This window comes from Panthera onca, chromosome B2 (genome assembly GCF_046562875.1).
Source record: "Panthera onca isolate mPanOnc1 chromosome B2, mPanOnc1 haplotype 2, whole genome shotgun sequence".
Lineage (NCBI taxonomy): Eukaryota > Metazoa > Chordata > Mammalia > Carnivora > Felidae > Panthera > Panthera onca.
The window spans coordinates 14,542,662-14,562,966 of NC_138343.1; positions in this window are offsets into that span (position 1 = coordinate 14,542,662).

The window sequence follows — 20,305 nt, forward strand, 5'->3', positions numbered from 1 at the left end:
GGGGAGCGGAGACAGAATGAGCAATTGAGTCGGGCCCACCTGCCAGGGGCTCCCGCTGTCATCCTTCACAGGTAGATGACACATACAGGCTTAAAAAAACAACTCTCCCATTTTCTTGTAGCACATTTTTTTTTGTTTGTTTGTCAGATTACAAGTTCAATCAATTGTGACAAGTCGCGGCGCTATGCAAGGCATCATGTAATCCAGGGTAAACCCTGGGCTCCACGGACAGCGGGGAAGGCAATCCACGCTGCTCTCTAAAGGCTATTACCTGCCGTGGCGGGAAAAAGCGGTAACAAGGGTTGTTTTGTTTTTTTTTTCCAAATGACTTTCCATGGCAGGGAGGGAAACAGACTGTGTTGCCCAAGAGAAAGTGGTTAATTTTATTTTGTATGATGTTATTTTATTTTATTATTTTATTTTATTTTATTTTATTTTATTTTAACAGCTGCAGGCAGTGGAAAAGTGGATATTACAATCCTAGTACATCTCTAATTAATAAGATCAATTGCCTCTGTATTTTCTTTTACAAACCCATTTAGATATGTCAGGCTGCAATTATTTTGAGAATGATCTGGCTTTACGCTTATTCATCTTTCCTCTTCCTCAAGGAGAAAATAAAACTGTCAGCTTAAATGCCCTTTGAAGTCTGGTTTAGATCCTTGATTGAAAATTAAAAACAAAGTCTCTAGCCTAGTGCCATTTACAGGGTCAAAGTTCCTGTCCTCACATTGGGGTGTGTGTGTATGTGTGTGTGTGTGTGTGTGAGAGAGAGAGAGAGAGAGAGAGAGAGAGAGAGAGAGAGTTCTGTTCTTAAGAGGGCCACACGCTGGTTTTCTAATAACATGTTACATCCCTTTGCTTTAACTCCCTGGATCTACAAGAACTTCAGAGTCTCATGTTATTTTAAAACTGAGAAGCACTAGCCCGTCACTTGGTTGATCTGTTGTTTCTCGTTTCCGAGGATGTCTCTCCAAACGAACGTCATAACTCTCGCTGTGGACCCGGACGATGGTTTGGGAAGCTTTGCTCAACACTTCCATGCCTCTTGCAATCATTACCCACCCATTCGGCATGCCCGGAATCCGTCCCCACTGCTGGGGACCCAGCCTTCACCTCCCCCCCGCCCCCCGCCGGGTGGGAAGCGCCCACATTCCCTTCTCCCAGTCCCTGTGCCCAGCTCAGCCGCAGAAAGGCCGAGAACCCGTCTGGTCTGGTCGCTCGTCCCCCTTGGAGAAGCCTCCCACAGATGCAGACAAATAAGCCCCGTCATCCCCTGCAGTGCCAGAGGAATGCTTCTAGACTCCATCTGGGGACGATGAACCCAAACTGTTTCGGGAGATTTAAACCTTTTCTTGGAGGAGACACAGAGGCTGGCAGGAGGCTAGCAACCCGAGCAAACGGCACTGAAGCCCAAGCAGCCGCCTCTCCCGGGCCATACATACTCCGCCGGCTTCTCCCGCTCCCGCCTTCTGTCTGATTTGTCTTTACGGTTTTAACATTATCCCTCTGTTGACAAATGAGCGCTTTTCTGGAAAACGAGGTGTTTCCAGAAGCGGGCAGACACTGTCTGCAGCGCCGTAAGGGCTCAGCAGTGCTCTGGCTCACTCGATTCATTATTTGAACGGGAGAGGCCTGGAGGTTTTGCGCAAGCATCACATTCAAGGTGATGATAAATGCAGTCTGGCCCGGGTGGTAATAAGGGGATTTCTAGCCAGGTCCTGTCTAGACCACGGTTTGTTAGGGAGCGAAAACCCTGAATGGTGGGGCGGGGGGCGGGGGGGTTGCATAGCACCCCGCTCCTCGGAGAAATTGTCCTTAGGGATCTCCAGGCACATTGCAAGGCCAGACCTGCGTCCGGCCCCTCACTGGGGCTGCTGTAAATAACATTAGCCTGTCTTTCAGCAAGCTCTGGGAAGCTTATAAACTGAACACGGTTTTTGTTGTCTGTAGTTGCGCATTAAGCTCGGGACTGTCAAGTCTAATTATTCTCATTAAGGCCTGAAAGTTTTAGGGATTAATTAAGCAGAGAGCGAAAGCTTATCCAGAGCGGCAATATTTTCCCCCTCAAGGATTAGCCCGTCATTCTGGTGGGGTCTTCCTTGAGCATTGGCCATTACTTTCTCAGATAGGAAAAGTGTGGAGATCACGTACCGTGGTGCAGCAACAGCCTACATTTTGCACGTGCTATTCAGCCCTGAAAATGAGTCCTAGCCCTTGTGCCCATAACCCAGAAGGCTCGTTAATGAGAACCAGGCAGTGGGGCTAATGAGAAATTCAATACGCGATGTCTCTCCTTCCCATTTCCTCCCAATTTACTTTCTACAGGATCCAACGTGTGCAGGAGGAGTCTGAGTCGATGCCAGTCTTCTTGTGTTTACTCAGTGGGGACCTTAGAAATGATCTAATTCTATCCCCTCTTGCTAGAGACGTAGACGCGGAGATCCAGCGACTGGCTCGGAGGGCCATAGGTATTGACAAAGCTCCTTTAAGAGACCACGGCGGGAAAGTTCTGGAAGCACTGATGAAGGACATCGGGATGGTGCGGGTCCTCAGCCCTTAGGGTTTGCTGTGACCCAAAACGCAGCAGAAATGAGATGGTCCCACAGTAAAGAAGATGATGGGAAGGGCCTAATTTGCATGTGAGCCCCAGGGAACTCTGGGATGTTACAAAGTGTCAGCAGATTTCCTATAGGATTTCAGGGCTTCCTGAAGAAATGGAGAACAGGGGATGGGTAGTCAGGTCCTGGACCTGCCAGAAGTAAAAAGAAAAGACAGACGTGGGAAATCACTCTCTTATCACATTAGCTCAAGTCTGCAGCAGGTCAGAGGTGGGTATTTCTGCCATCTATCTCTTGCACTTCCATAAAGGCACCACTCCTGTCCGATGACTTGAAATGGAGCAGTTCCTGCCTCCTTGCTCCCAAATCCACTCAGTCCCTTATCTCTTGAGATTGGCCTCCGGTGCGTGCCTAGGACTGGGTGTGAGCAGTGCCAGAACCCCTAGGGTTTACCTGCTCCGAGTTGTGTGGCTTGCATCTACGGGAGCAGGAACACCACTACTCCCCCGCACCCTGCTGTACCTGGCTGGCTCCCCTTCCATCCCAGCATCCCTCCGCTAGCCATACCCGGAGACTGCCCAACGTCCTGTAGTCCTGTAGGTGGCTGGAGACAACACCCTCTACGGATACCATTTGGAAGACAGCTGGGAGGAACGAGGTTGGCTGCCATATTGGATCAGATACCTTAATATATCCTCCTCTCTTGCCTCTGAGGAGCTTGTTTTGGCTCCTCAAACAAGGCAGTTGTCAAAGCTGAGTTCACTGGGCAGGACTCTGCCCCAAGAGGAATGGTTGGTGAGGCTGAGTGTGCCAGCAAAGATGGGAGCAGCAACTTTCCAAGAGCATCGCCAAAGGGGACCAAGCCAGCAGCAGCCTCCACCACCACCATCGGCTGGGCACCGTTGCCCGAATGTCACATGTCTTTCTACCTTCTTTGCTCTTAAGAGCTATCGCTCCTTCTCCAATTCCCCAGGGCACTTTACTTTCACCTTTCTTGCTTTCTACATTCTGTATTCGCTTATACATCATTTTATGAGCTATGCGTCCCAGAGGCTCTCATTGCCTCATTTATTTTTGCTTCCACATGGCCCGTGCTGTATCCCTGCAAAATTCAGAAGCCCAAACCACCAACGTGATGGCATTTAGAGGTGGGGTCTTGGGGAGGTAATGAGGATTAGATGAGGTGGTAAGAGTGGGGCCATGATGGGATTGGTGCCCTTATAAAAAGGATGAGACAGGAGGTCTCCTCTCTCTCTCTCTCTCTCTCTCTCTCTCTCTATCTCTCTCTATCTCTATCTATCTCTATCTCTACTTGCACTCACCAAGGGAAGGCCATGTGAGCTCATAGCCAGGAAGAAGGTCTCACCTGAAACCACATCAGTGGGCACCCCCATCTCAGACTTCTCGGCCTCCAGACTGAGAAATAAATGTAGGTCATTGAGATCACCTAGTCTCTGGTAATTTATGATAGCAACCTGAAATGAGTAAGACGGTCGGGCGCAGGGATCGTTTACCTATGTCACATACAAGGCGCTCAGCAAACTTGCTGACTGACTGGCTAAAGTCTCTCTCCCTTGCAAATGAACAGTGGTCCAATAATCGGTCCATAAATACAGTTTCAGCATCTCCTGGAGGAAACACCGGATGCTGAATTGATGTGAAATAACAGCTTCTTGGCAAAACGAAACCAAACCCCCAAGTAGCTTGACACGGTGATCGTGTTTTTCAAATGGATATGTGTCATTATGCATGCAAACCTCATCCATCGTATTTCCAGCATATATGGGGAATAACCTGAGAGAAGAAATCGAATACAGAAGTTCGTGCTACTCATGCTCTGAGGTCTTTGGATCCCAAGGTTTATGTTTTAAAGTAGAATCATCTAGGGGCGCCTGGGGGGCTCAGTCGGTTGAGCAGCCGACTTCAGCTCAGGTCATGATTTCATGGTTTGTGGGTTCGAGCCCCTGCATCGGGCTCTGTGCTGATGGCTCGCAGCCCGGAGCCTGCATCGGATTCTGTGTCTCCCTCTCTCTCTGCTCACGCTCTGTCTCTCTGTACCTCTCAGAACTGCATAAACATTCAATTTAAAAACATAAAATAAAAATAAAAAAATAAAGTAGAATCATCTAGTATGAGGGATACTGACTGAGGTGGGAGGGATGTGGGCTTTTTAGATTTTGAAGAAACTTAAGGGTAAGAGATATGGTACCTCGTATGTGTTAATAGTTATTTTTCCCCCCTCTGTATCTTTTTGCTGTCACAAGCATAAGAGGTGAAAGAGAAATGTTTATAAATAATACAACTAGTTGACAGGTCTTTTGTTATTTCCAAATCTAGTAACAGAGGCTAGTGACTTGGTACTTCTGAAGCCAGAGTGAGGGAAGGAGCATCATCTAGAAGGACATAATGGATCCAGGCTGAGGAGTAAGTAATATCACTTCTGTTGCTTGTTAATTACAATAACTCCTTAGATGTTTGAAGTTGACGTCTTCCTGTCTTTTTGCTTGTCTTCTTTCTTCGATCAGTTCTATACAGTGAGCAGCCTGGTTAACCCGTGTAAGGTGTGCACCCTGTACTTGGCCAATGACATGGTAGGAGCCACCAACTTAGCAAAAATGGTGCTTTATGTTCACTTTAAACTTCTACTATGTTCACTTTGAACTTAAAGGTTCACATGCACTTTGCTAATGGATACATTTTCCTTTCTCTCTCTTTTTTTAATGTTTATTTATTTCTCAGAGAGAGAGAGAGAGAGAGAGAGAGAAAGTGCACAAGCAGGGGAGGGGCAGAGACAAAGGAGGACAGAGGATGCAAACCGGGTTCCATGCTGATGGCACCGAGTCCCATGCAGGGCTTGAACTCATGAGCTGTGAGATCATGACCTGGGCTGAAGTCGGACACATAACTGACTGAGCCACCCAGGTGCCCTCCATTTCTCTTTTTAAAGAGCATTTTTGTCCGCCCATGCTTGACCACATGCCTTCAAATTTGCTGATGCTAGAGAGGTAGGATGTGACAAAGGGGTTCTGAGCTCGGAGATCACAGGGACCAGGAAACTGTGAGCAGCAGCCAGTAGGATTCTGGGCAGCCTAACGCTGGGGACACTTTCTCCTCGTTGGGAAAGCCACATCTGGGACCCATGCTGGTGCCCTCTCCCCCTCTCCCCATCTCATGCCCTCCCTCCCCTGCCTCCTTTAACTCAACCGTCAACCAGACCAGCAGCTGGTTAAGTGATGAAGCAGGAGGGGGCGTCCAGTCAAAATGCACGGCGAGCGGCTAACGCTCACACTCATTATTGTCACGGGGAGGGAGACCCATCTGATCGTCCCACATTTTTCAAGTGATGCCCGTCATTTGGATTTTACACGAAGGCAGCCGTTTCTTAAGAACTGATGACTGATACACATCTTGGAAGTACAATGCGCAAGCTAAATAAAATACAGCTTACAAGCTGTGGGCTTCTCGGCTGTACTTCTGGCTTAAAGGAAGCCCATCACTGCTCCTTCTTCTGCTCACCACCCGGAGGCTCTTCACAGACTCCTTCAACACATGTCTTTAGACACGAACTGTGTGCGAAGCACTGTTTTGTCCTGGCGTACGGCAGGTAGAATTCAGTCTGCTCAGTGGCCTGCCCTTGACTGACCACATTCACCGGAGAAAGATAGACAGTAAACAAAATCAGCAGGAAAAATACACAGTGTATTAGAAATGCTTAAGGGAAAAGAAAATAGGATAAAGACCACAGGGAATATGGGGTGGGGTCCACTTTTGAAGAGGGCAACTGGGAAAGCTTCAGTGAAAAGGCAACATGTCAGCCAAGACCTGGGGAGGTGAGTGAGACATAGAGATTAGGGGGGGAGAACATTCTAGAGAGAGAGGAAACGGTGTGCGCATAGGCTCTTAGGCACGTCCAAAGAGACAAAGCCACAGGAGACGTCTAAGTGGGGAAAGTAGTAGGAGAGGAGGCCAGAGAGATGGGGTGAGGGCAGCCCACCTGGCAGCCCCCGTGAGACATGAAGCCATGGAAGGTTTGGAGCAGAGGAGAGCTCTGTTCTTGCATGTTCTCCCAGGTCATCCAGCCACGATGCTGAGAGCAGACTGAAGGGACACTGTGACAAAGGTCCAGGTGGGAGATGACAATGGCTTGCAATAAAGGATAGCGCTAACGTGGAGAGAACTCTTGGAACATTTGAAGGAGAATACTTGATAGGCTGTGCCCCCTGAAATACGAGGGGTGGAATGTCTTAGCTCCTGGATTTTTTTCAGTCACCTGATAAAAATAAAATCATTTGCTTAAAGATTTTACGTTGAAAAAAAAAAAACCCAACTCTTCACTTAGCCGCTTTAAAACTCTTAGCCATCTTTATAGATCGCTTCTTTCCCTACCCATGGAGAGGCCTGTGTAGGAGGCTGAGCTAAGCATATGCATCAGAAGACACACACAAAAAAGGGGAAATGGACAGCTCTGTAAGTAAACACTTGCTCATGCACCCAAAACCTGAGACAAATCAAAACAAGCTGCATCTCCTTCCAGTTTATTTTTTTAATGTATTTATGTGTTTTGGTTATAGTTATTGGTTGTTTTTTTTTAAGCACATTGCAATGTTAGAGATGGCCACCAGTCTGAAGAAGGAGAAGGAGGAAGAGGAGGAGGAGGAAGACAAGGAGAAGGATCCACTGGAATGCAGAGCCACTCCTGGCTCTTGCCTCGGACTCCTCCAGTCTATGGGTTTGTAGAATGGGAACTGCAGACTTGGGCCATTCAGAACCTCAAAATGTCTCTAACTCATTACAGACTTAACATTTGATACGCATGCTGGGTGCCACAGCGTTTCCTGTGAATTAAAATTTGTCCCGTAATGCTGTGGGTAAGAGGATGTATTCCATATTCCAGATATTCCCCGGGGCTGTTCCGTGTCCTCATCTACTTGTGCTCCGTAACAACATACCACAGCCCGGGGGGCTTAAACAACAAACATCTATTTCCTCACTGTTTCAGAGGCTGGAAGCCCATGATCAAGGTGTCCGCACATTCAGTTTCTGGTAAGAGCTCTCCCCGTGGCGTGTAGATGGCCGCCTTGCCCCTGTGTTCTCACATTGCCTTTTCTCTGTGTGTGCCCAGAGGGACAGAGATCTCTGGCACCTTTCCCTCTTCTTAGGAAGCCACCAGCCCTGTCAGATTACAGCCCCATGCTTGTGACTTCATTCAGCCATAATTACCTCTTCACGGCTCTTATCTCCAAACAGTCACATTGGGGGGTTAGGGCTTCAACATGAATTTGGGGAGGGACACACTTCAGTCCATAAAAGGCAGGAGTGGCAACAGTCCTGCTTCTCCCCTCCTGGCCAGTGTGACCAGGCACATTATCTGGGCAGGTAGAACCTCCTCCCCACCCACAGCGGAGGCTGATGTGCCCCATTAAAAACGGCAAGTGATTATCTTCTCTTAACTGGGGGGTTCCCTCATGCTCCACCTGCCGCTCTTACCCTCTTTGTGCCCCTACTCCGACATGGCCTCAGCAAGTGGCATTGGGCATGGTTTCTCTTACTTTGCCGAGATGCCCTTGGCTTTCCACCCATGACCCCACAGCATCCCTCTGTGCGTCCCGAGGCTACTTACTGCAAACTCTTTGAGTGAGTCTGCTTTCTTTTTTTTTTTTTTTTTTTTTTTTGGCTGTGGAATCCCTCCGGGCCACGTGCAAGGAAACCCAGAGGGCCAGAAGGTCAATGCCTCAGAAAGCATCTGTCAATCAACGATGAGCTGGGAGGTGCTGGATAATGCCCAGCGTCCCTGCCCCCTCGGTTGGAGTCAGCCTGAGGCATGTTCTAAAGAGTCTCCTGGTGGGGTCAGGCTCTAGTTTGCCCACAGGGGCAAATGGCTTATTGACTTCCTTCCCTTCCATCTCCCTTCCCACCCTACCCCCCCCCCCCCACCCATCCTTCCTGGCGTCACCTCCTAAATAAACCGTTTGCTTCTGAAGTCCTGCATCGGTGTCTGCATCCGAGAGACCTACCCTCCAACTGAGGACAAGGCAGTGTGGCCAGCCCCGCCTCCGACTAGCGCTTCCCCAAGACAAACGTCTCCCTGCCCGGTACCCCGACTCTTCACAGACCCCACAGGGAAGCCTTTCCGGTCCCAAGGCAGGGGTCCCAAGACAGCTCCCCAACCCAGCCACACAGGCATGTTCCTGCTTATGAGGGCGGTATATGGGCGCAGACATGGTTCCCTCAGCACCCTCCCTTCCGGAGGGCTCTCTCTTGTCTCTGTCTGCAATGGCACGGTGGCCCCTTGCGTCAGTGTCTGGCTCCCCGCCCCCCCCCCCAGCTGCTGCGTGCAAGCCAAAGGAGACCCCTCTGGGCCCTCCCCTCAGACTTCTGGCCTTGCCAGGCTCACCACTGCTGGGATAAGCAAGGGGCCCAGGGCTGGAGATTTTTCGAATCCCTGGGGGCCCAGGAGGATCCTTGGACTGCTGAGCTCCACCTGCTGAGCTGAAAGAACCGAGAGCAGAACCCCAAAGGTGGCAAAAGGGAGCCCCTCAGAAGAAACGAGGGCCTCACTGGTGATCAGGTCTTGAAGTCCAGCATGATTTGGTATCTCATGATAATCCCTTCTTACGAGGGGATGGGCTGCTAGTGCCTGGGCCAGTGCCGACATGCAGAATGGCTGTCTGTGGTGGGTCCACCTTTGATCCAACCCCGTGTCGTGACCCAGGTGCATTTCAGAGCTCCGAGGTAAGAATTTGGGCCAGGCCATCAGAGGCGCTGTTCAGAGTGGGAACCGAGGCATCCAGAGGTTTCTAGAAACACCCTTGGGGTTTTGTTTGTTCATTTGTTTGTTTTTAGTGCCTCGTTCCTCACTCTTCCTCACTGACAGCTCCCAAAACCAGTCTCAGCAAGCCAGGAGTTGTCTGTGTTTCTGAAGCCAGAGTCCTTCACCTCTGTCCCTGACATGACGTTGAGTCTATCCTGTCAGGACCTTCTCCGTCCAACGCTTTGGTCGGGGTCAGCCTTTCCCGGGAGGACGCTGACCCCCGATCCCTCTACCCATGTGCTTGATTCTCGTAGAAGTGGGTCCACAGCAAAATGAGTTCCAGGAGGGCCAACGTAGATTTTTATGCTCGACGCTCTATCTCCAGTGCCTAGAATGCTGCCTGCAGATAATAGGTGCTTAATACAAACTGCTGTCTAAATGAATGAATGAAGCGACTCTTTGATAAGGCTCGGAGCAGTGGCCTGGCCAGCCCAAGGCTGGTCCCCACGGCACTCCCCTCGTCTGGCTGGCTAAATGCTCCCCCATTTCCTCCTTTGTCAAGCGGGACCCCATGGAAGCTGTGAAATGCAAATGATGGGATAGGATTTGGGGGAAGAAAGCCAAACCCGGCAGAATGGAGGAGGCTGAAAGCAAAGACCAGAAGACAAGAGGAGGGAATTCATTCATCAAGGGGAGAGAAGCAGGTTGGAAGATGGAGGGGGTGACCCGAATGGGAGACAGGAAGGCAGGACTAGGGGACCAACTACATGGGGGGGCGGGAGAAGGTAGCGAGACGACAGAGTTATGGATTGTTCCAGATTTCTCCAGCCCGAGACTGGAGGGCAACACCACTCACACTGAAATCAGGAGCATATTAAGAAGAGCGTCCTCAGGTCTGAAAGTTCAAGTCTCGGCAACGGAGAGCCTGACTCCCTGCATATCAAATCGGAAATTATTCAGGCGTCTATCTGAGTAATTTGATTGACACCTACAGATGCATCTTTGCTAAATCAAGCTATAACATGCACACCCCACTGATATATAATGCATGAAATATGGACCTTGAGCTCACCTTCCTCCTAGAAACACGCATGACCTTTCTTAAGCAGACAGAATGCGCACAGAACTGAGGCACCGAGCTCAAGGTCACAGCCCTGTAGGGTTTGTAGTTTTCTGTTGGCTGCTTATGGGGCCACAGGGGCCAGAAAGGGCTTCTCTGGTCTGAAAGCAACACTTGGCATGTTCGGAGTGGTTGCTTTTCAAAGACGCTCTAAATTCCAGCTCATTGTTCTATCCCATTTTCCATTCGGAGGCACAGCGAGAGGTTTCTGGCAGGGCTTGAAATAAAGCTGCCCGTGTGCTAATCCCTTCCCGGGTGGGGCTCTGTCTTGCTCTGGCACCTTCCCTGGCTCTCCCTCCCATCCTGCTGCTGGTCTGTCCACTTTCCTTCCCTTTGCATTTTGGATTCTGACTTTTTGTTTTGTTTTGTTTTTTAACCGCAGGGGTGTGGCTTCACGTAAAGCAAATTGTTCTTTGGAGATCGGGCTCTTCCCACAACATGCGGGGATGTGGGACAGATTGGACGGATCCAAACACAAATCCCAATCCTGATCCTGAAGGTATGGATGCCGGCTGTGGTGGGAAGGATGAACGGAGAGGTGAGGAAGGGTGGCAGGTCTAGAAGGATCCCCCAGACAAGCTGCTGTCAGACTGGCTGTGAGGTTGCCGCGAGGAACAAGGGAGTCCCCGTCCTCGGGTTGGTTAGAGCCCAATGGGCCATGCCGTGCCTTGACGTCCCCTCCTCTCAGAGCTGAGCAAGCTTAGGCGGGGAGAGGTGTAGACATTCCCCGCCCCCGACCTTCTTAGTGGCAGAATTCTTAGGTGCCCCGACTCGACTCTGTACACCCTTTATCACAACTGCTTGACGGCTGAACAGGAGTGGGTTCCATCAAACATTTTGAATGATCCTTATAACCTAAGAAGCAGAAAAACAAAAAATTTTTTTAAGAACCAGAAATCCAGTTTAATGCCACTTTCTAACTTCCCTTTATGTTCAAGATTGAAGTTGCAAAGAATAGCTTGATATTCGACCTGTTATCCAATATTGCTTGTGATAAAGACTGGCCGAGACAGCGTGCTTTTAACTCAAAATGAGCGTCGTAAACGCAACAGAAAGGAGTGAGGCTCTTAAACCAGTTCGATAAATGCCAGATCCAACGTCTTAGAAGGGCCATAGATTGAGAAAGGTTACCGGCCCCTCCTCCAGCCCACTGTCTGCCTTACTCTAGCTGCTAAGACCGTTTGGTCACCTAATGCCATACTCTAGTCTGGGGAATGCCCGGTTGGCAACGTTATCGATAGGCTGTTCCAAAAGTTTTGCAAAGTCGCCGGGCGAGGAGAGTGTCGGGGAACCCAGACTACTCAGGGGATCGCCTTTCTCCCCCCCACCCCCCACCCTTTCTTCTGCATAGGAAGGGGGCACCTTTGAAATGCAAATGCATTTCCTTAAAATTAAAGAAATCCCAGGGCAGCCTCTAGATGGGAAAATATGTGCAGGAGGAGAGGGAGTCAGGTGACCAGGCAGCCTGAGCGGAGTCAGGCTCAGGAGTGCTCACGGGAGTGCTCACAGGAGTGTGAGCAGAACGCACGGACGAGCCATGCTGTGGTGCACGCGCACTGTTCAGGGCACTGGGTGGGGACGTCAGCACACATGCAGCCCTGCCCTGCGCCGATCCAGAAATGAGAGGCTGCTTTGATCAAAGGCAACACGCTGCCTGCCTGCCCGAGAGGCAAGCGGCGAAGCCACACGTCGGGACAGGCTCTAGAGAAAACGGAGTCCCCGAGAGCCAGAGTGGAACCTTCCCAGGTGTGCAGTCGGGGACACAACCCAGGTGACATGTGCCGCTCAGCCTCCCCCAGGCCCGGGGATGTTGGAAGGGAGGAGAATGCACCAAAGGGCGGAGCTGCTTCCTGCTCTGGGAGGTGGTGGGGGCGGGGGTTGGAGACAGAGCCAGGGCCAGACTGAGAGCTGACTAGACAAAGTGGAAGCCGGCGCAGGTTTGGATCTAGGCCAGTGACTCTGTGTGGCCTTGGGCAAATCACTGAACCTCTCTGAGCCTCGTTTCCTCATGAGCCACAGCAGCCATGGCAAAGATTCACTGTGAGAATGACATCAGTGTGGGGCGCCTGGGTGGCTCAGTCGGTTAAGTATCCGACTTCGGCTTAGGTCATGATCTCAGGGCTCGGGGGTTCGAGCCCCGCGTCGGGCTCTATGCTGACCGCTCAGAGCCTGGAGCCTGCTTCCGATTCTATGGCTCCCACTCTCTCTCTCTGTCTGCGCCTCTCCCATTCGTGCTGTGTCTCTGTCTCCCAAAAATAAACGTTAAAAAAAATTAAAAAAAAAAAAGGATGATATCAGTTATATATTTACACACACACGCGCACACACACATACACGCACCTAACACAGTGCCTGGCTCCTAGCAGGTACTCATTAAGTATCGGTTTTCTTGTCACACCCCAAATCCTACTTACACATTTAAGGAAAGCCATTCGAGGCAGCAATTCCTGCCAGAGAGAACTTCTCGCGTAGGTTAAATGTACCAAGGGCAGGCCTGAATCCCACCCATCCCCCAGACTTCCCACACGGATGTTCCCATCACTGCAGACACAGCTCTGCTCTCGCAGGTTACGACCAGCATTCGGCCCTTGACATTCTGCTGAACGGCTCCACCCTTGCCCTCCGCCCTCAGCTTCCCCGGGGCTCGTCGTCTAAGACACCCATGCAGCCCCGTTGTTCTTTTGCACATTTTTCTTTTGTTCCTTCTCGCCTCCCAGGATCTAGGCTTTGCCTAAACGTCCTTCCCCCCACCCATCCCCACACGGAACACTTGCTTCCTCAGTCAAGCATCGTTCCTCTTGGTCGATGGAAGCCTCTTCCGGGACGGGACGGGGTGGGGTGGATTTGTTTGCTTGTTACATTGAAGTCTTGAGAGTTTCATTTATGTTTCCGTGGGTCCGTAGCGCCTCTGGCTGCTTTGCTTCTTTTCTTACCTTTCATTCCTTCCAAAATTGAATGTATGTACATGCATAGGCACCGCTAAGCGCCTGGGAAACCCTGGTAGCCGGGCTCAGAGGCCCCTTTTTATTGGCACACCGCTTACCTAGAAGCAGGTCCTGAGAAGAGGGAGACGCTGCATGTGAGTGAAAGGGGAGAAGTCGTTGGATTCTCCTCGCAGAAAATTTGTAGGAAAAGCAGACGGTCTCGCCCCCCCATCCCTTTCCCGGCTTTGGAGTTCTTGCAAGCTGAGCTCTGGGCGGTGCTGGCCTCCCTGAAATAAAGGATGGGAGGGTGAGGGGACAGGGGGAGGAAAACATCCCCGGAAGCTGGAGACATCAGCTGGCATTGTCTCCTCTCCAGGCACCCAGCTTGAAGGGATATATTTCTGCATGGCTCTGAGAGAAAGGGAGCTCTGTTTAGAAAGAAGCCTCTCCTCTGCTGGCACCTCAGCTATGAGCGACTGACGAGAAGGAGCTCAAGAAGCCACAAGCCCCGCGCGAGGTCAGGTGCTGTCCAGCATCCACCTGCGGACAGGTGTTGGCGAACCCAGCACCATTGCCCCACAGCTAACCAGGAAGCCAAGTGTCTCCCCCTGAGGGTGCCGTGGTCCCGGCCTGGGAGGCACAGCTGGTGGGCAGCCCATGAACGTTAGGTTGTGTCCTATGACCTCCACCTGGAACGGAAATGAGCGCATCCCTCAGAAATGGCAGATTTGGCATCAGCCTTGGGCGTTGGTTGTGCCGCCATTGATACATTACGCAGTGGTGACCCAGCACTGAGGGTCAATGGTGGGCACATCAAAGGGTTTATTCTCCACTGCTGTCAGCCCAGGGCACACAGGGGCATAGCGGGTTGAATGGTGGCCCCCAAATGAGATATATCTGTGTCCTAACCTCCAGAAGCTGGGAGTACGACCTTATTTGGAAAAAGGGTCCTTGCACCCGTGTTTAGGTAAGGACCCCAAGACCAGGTCTTAAGACCAGGTCAAGACCGGATCTCAGCTTTCAGTGACTGGGTGATACAGGAGACGGTGGCTGGCTGCAGACAGAACCACGTGGTTTTGGAGCTCTGATTCCTTAGTCACGTGACCCATCAGTCTGGCTGCCCATCTCTTAGACTCAGACCTTAAATGGTGCCCTTTCTCTATGGTGCCCTCAAACTCCATATGCAAGTGTTTATCTTTGTCTTTCTTCTTTTACTTAGCACATCCTGTATTTTCTCTTCTTTCTTTCTTTCTTTCTTTCTTTTTATTATTTTTTCTTGAGAGAGAGGGAGAGAGAGATCATGAGCGAGTTGGGGAGAGGCAGAGGGAGAGAGAGGCTCTGCCCAGCACAGAGCCTACCACGGGACTCGATCTCATGACCGTGAGATCATACTCTGAGGCGAAATCAAGAGTTAAACGCTCAGCCTACTGAGCCACCCCTGTGCCCCGCATCCTACATTTTCTAAACCACCTCTTCTATCCTTGGTTTTCCCTTAAGCATTTAACATTTCACTACATCACACCTCTCCCATATTGAGAGCTACAAGGAGGGTCGTGGAAGGTTTTGACTGAAAGAGCCATGAAATATCAACAATTTTCAATACGCTCTATGCGTTTGTATGCACGCAACGCAGGGAGACTCAAAAACAGAGCGACTTGTCCATTTATCTCCTCCAACTACATTGGGAAGATAAGCTGGAATTTCCTGACACACTACATTTGTTGTACAACCAGGGTGAACGGGGATTGGCCGTACTCACCTCGCAATGGTGGATGAACTAGGTTGTGAAAACATCTTATAAATAAATAAGTATCCATTGCTCCAGGAGGGCTATGTCCAGATCAGGGCATATATTGCAATTAGATTTAGTGTAAACTTTCTGCAACCTGTCATTTTCTCAGCTGGGTTTGCACTGCGCCCACATAAGACAGTCAGCAAAGAGTGACAGAGAAGCACAGAAGTCGGGGGGGGGGGGGAGCAAATAGGGCGAAGAGAAAAAGGAAAAAGAAAAAAATAGTCTCAAAAAGATAACATCGTACCACACAGAGCAGGTAGGGTTTGGGAAGAGGCTGTTAAGAGGTAGAAAAAGAAAATAGACATTTTAGGAGTGGCTGTAAGCATGTCTTATCTAATTCAAATGTTTAGAAAGTCAGCAATTTGCATACGGCACCTGTATTAATCAGACACTTGATTGAGCAGAGGCTTCTCGTTCCTGTCCTCCATCAAACTGTCTAGAATGACACAGGGGGGAATTCACTCTGACGTTCAAATGAGTAACAGGGAAGACGGTCCAAAGCCACCAGTCGACAAAATAATTGGGCGCTCGTATTAAGGAATCATTGTATCTACCAAAGGAAAACCTCATTTTGACTGCAAATGTGGAAAAATCATCTCAAAGGCTGCATGGCAAAGAGTAGTCAAGCACATAACCTGTCCCCAAAGAAAGACAAGCTGAACTGGTAAATCCAACTCTGGATTGTTCAGAGTCGTAGATGATTATCCAAGATGGCTGCTTCTGTGCTACCAAACACTCACTTTCCAGTGCCCTCTGTATGTAGAGGAGCCAGCATGACTCGGTTTTGGAGACATGAGGAAGTTCACTGAGGACGAGAGTTAGGTTATGGGAAGGCTCTTCCTCCTAGCAAGAGGCAGGTAAGGGGAAGAGGGGAGCTACCCTATCTCCCTTTGTTTCTGCTCTGTACGTGGTTTTGATGTATGAGTTGAAATAGCCATTTTGCAGCCCCAAGGTGACAAGGACAAGGGACAGAAAGCCAATAACTAAGGAGATCAGAGCGAACAGAGAGAAAACACCTGGTTCTCTGAAGACTCAACAGAGCCGTTGAACCAACAGCAGCCTTCGCCTCCCTCCAGATTTCTTACGTGGAAACGCACATGCCTATGGATGTCGGGTACCGTTTGGGATTTCTGTCATTTGTAGCCCCGAGCATTCCTAGCCGACACGCCATGTGGCAGAGGTCCTGATGGGCCTGATGCAAGAGGTAGACACTGAGTGTCTGATACAGCAGCGCCTCAAGTAGCCTGCAAGCGTCTGTTTGTACCTTGGTGTTAGTGACCGCTTAGTGAAGTTAGTGCCTCGGAGCAAAGACAGAAACGGAAGAGGCGGTATGGGGTCTGTGACCTTGGAATATGGGGAGATACCAGTGGGCAGAAGCCAAGGGGCTTTGTGAGAATAGGGGCACGAACGGGACGACTTTGGGGTCTCAGTGACAAAGTACAGCACACGCCGCAGGGAGAGGGACCGGGACCGGAAGACGGCAGGTGAGGGAGGCTGCTGGGCAGACCCTGGGAACAGAACTGTTGAGCCACATGGTAGGCGTAGGTTCAGCTTTTAGCAGACACTTCCGTGTAGTGTTTCAAGGTGCCGCACCAACTTCTACTGCGTATGTGGGAGACGGGAATTTCACTTGTACCGTGCATCCTCACCGACACTTGGTGTGGTCAGGCTGTTGAATTTTAGCCATTATGGTACCCGCATCGTGACGTCGTATTATAATTAAGTTGTGCATTTCACTAAGGACTGATGAGATTGAATACTTTTACCAACGCATGCCAGCCTTTTGGATATCTTGCCCCTCTATGGATTGTTGGCTGTCTTTCTCTTACAAAGTAATAGGATTCCTTTATTCACCCTGGAGAGGTGGCTTTTGTCAGACAGATACGTTGCCAGTATCTTTTCCCACTCTCTGGCTTGGTTTTCAGTCTTTTCACATTTTTTCCTCCACGAATAGTTCTTTTTTTTTTTTCTTTTAATGTAGTTGAATTTAACAATTACTCGTTTTATGGTTATTACTTTTTGCGTCCTGTTTAAGAAATATTTGCCCACCTTAAGGTTATGAAAACAGGCCCCTATTTCTCATCTAGAAGTTGAATTATTTTAGCCTTCACTTTTAGGTCTGTAATTTTCCTGGAACTGTTTTTTTTTTTTCTTCTTTTATGTAGTATAAGATAGGAATTGAGATTTTTTTTCCATATGGATATCCAATTAACTCAGGCCATTACGGAAAAAAATCTTTTAATGCACTGTTATATTAACTTTGTCATAAATCAAAGTAACCTTATATGAATGAGTCTGTTTTTAATATTTTCCTCTTGTACAATGCTTAATATCTCTATTTTTCATAAAGAGTATTCTCTCTTAATTGCCGAAGCTTTAGAATATCTCTTACTGTAATAAGCCCTCTAATTTTATTTCTCTTCTTTAAGGAGTACTTGGGTACTATCCTTTGTATCTTCATATACATTTTATAATCAGCCTGTCACTTCTCCCCCAAAAAGAAAAAAGGCAAAACAAACAAAACATCCTAAATATCCTAAATCCTGAATATTTAAGACCAGTTGGCTTCTTTTACAATATTGAACCTTCTAATCCATGAACATAGTATATTCCTCCTTCATTTAGATCGTATTTAATTTCTCTCATAACGTTTCCTTGCACATTTTTCATTAGATTTACTCTAGATGTTGAGGTTTGGGAGATACTATTGTAAACGGTATGGATTTTATTTCCTTTGTGTTATTAGTATATAGGAAGACAATTGACTGTTATATACTGACAGTGTGCTCAGTTCACTGCTGAATTTAGTTAATAATTCCAATATTTTTCTATAAATTCTTTTGTCCTCTTCTAAATAAACAACCATGTCATCTGAAAATATCAGCGGTATGCTATATCCCTTTTGAAACCTCATTGCTTTATTTATTTTCTCTTGCTAGAAATTCTAGTATAACAGAAGAAAAGTGATTCAGGTATTTTTTTTTTTCTCATTCCTAATCTCAAGGGATGGCTTGCACTATTTTACCTCTAATGATGTTTGTGGTAGATTTTTGTGCCTAGGCCCTTTATCAGGTTAAAGAAATGACATCTATTTCTATTTTGGTGGGTAAAGATTTTCTCAGGAATGCATGTTGACTTTTATCAAATGCTTCTTCTACATCCAATGAGATGGCCGTGTCTTCTTTATTCTATTTCTACTATTCTATATTCTCTATTATTCTCTATTCTGTTTGCCCTTTATTAATGTGATACATTACAACTGCTGTCTTTTGATTATTAAACCATTTCTATACCTCTGACATGAACCCAAATTGGTTGGGCTTTGTACCTTTTATACACCACTGGATCTGACTTGCAAATATTTTAATAAAGAATTTTAATTTACATTTATGAAAGAAATTCACCTGTAACTTTTTGTCTTGTGCTGCTTTTGCATTATTTTGAGTTATAGCTGGCTTTCTAAAACAAGTTTTCACATGTCTTTTGCTTTCTTATTCTTTGGAAGAGCTGTGTAAGAGCAGTACGATTCATTTATTAAAGTTTGGGAAAATTCATTGGTGAAACCATCTGGGCCTGTAGTTATCTTGAGGGAAGAGTTTTTAATAATGGATTCGATTTTAATAGATATTGGATTCTTCAGAATTCCTATTTCTTTCTGTATTCACTTGGATAAGATCTGTTTTTAAGAATGATCAAATGTATTGGCATAGTTATTCAAAATATCACCTCATTTTTTAGTGTGAGGGGAATCTGTAAAGATGTCCCTTTTTTTCATCCCTGTGGTTGATAATTTGTATTCCCCCAGCCCTCTCTCTCTCTGTCTCTCTCTCACACCCCCACTCTCTCCCTCTCTCTCTCTCACACACACACTCTCTCTTACAGACACACACATTCACACACACACAGACACACGCTCTCCCACTCACACTTTCTCTTTCACAAACACATTCTCTCACAGACACACCTTCTCACACACTCTCTCACACTCTCACATACAAACACACACACATACACACACTCACACACACACACACACACACACACACACACGCGCATAGTCTTCCTAGGGGTTTTATTAATTTTCTGCATCTTTTGAAAAAGCCAACTTGACATTTTGCTCCCTTTCTCTAGGGTATATTTGCTATATATTTCATTAAATCCTTATCTCTATTACATAGGCATGTAGTTGTGTTTTATTTTTCTAACTTCTTCATACAAATACTCACATCATTACTTTTCAGCCTTTTTTCTTTTCTAATATATGCCTTCGAGGCTATATAATTCCTTGAAGCCCATGCTTCAATAGGCCCCATTTTATCGTCATTTCACTCCCTTTTCGTATTTATTTCTAGATTAATTCCACTGCAACCAAAGACTGTGATGTCACCTCCTTAAAATTTGCTGAAATTTGCTTTGTGGCCCAGCATAGCATCAATTTTGGGAAATGTTTCGTACGTACGGGAAAACCACGGATGCCTTGCGCCTCTTGGGTGTGTTTTCTCTATATGTTACGAGGTCCCATTGTTGGCCCTGTGGCTCAGTGGTTCCAGAGCCTTACTGACCGGATTGCGTGTTTACATTCACTGGCACTGTTAAATCTCCCACGATGAGCATGGAAGTTTTAAGATATCGTTTTATTACTTTCTGACTTCCGCGTTTCTTTGGAGAAGTTAGGCGTGCCTGTTGCTCTTAAAAGTCGTTGCCTTTTTTTCCCTTAATTTTTAAGATTTTCTCCGTCTCGAGTTTTTGCAGGGGTGTATTAGACTGTGATATACTGAGATGCATTTATCTTGTATTTATCCTGTTGGGGAACCTTCTAGAACCTGTGGCTGGATCTTTTCTCAGTTGAAGGACATTCTTCACTTTTAACTCCTAAAATTTCTGCTTCGGCTTCGTTCTCTCTCCTCTCCTTCTGATATTCTAATTATAATTTGGGAGCCTAGTTCCGCGTAGTTTTCGCCCGATGCTTCACAGTTCATACCTAGAGAAGACTCAGCCAAGTGAACGTGCCCGTTGGCACATTGGTAGCCCGTTTCACCACGTACACCCTTGGAAAAGCTCTTCCATGCATTTTCACCCAATTCCCATCCTCTGCTTTTCCCCTTAGACGCATTCCAACATGTTTCCTTGTGCGAAAGACAGTGACCACCTTGC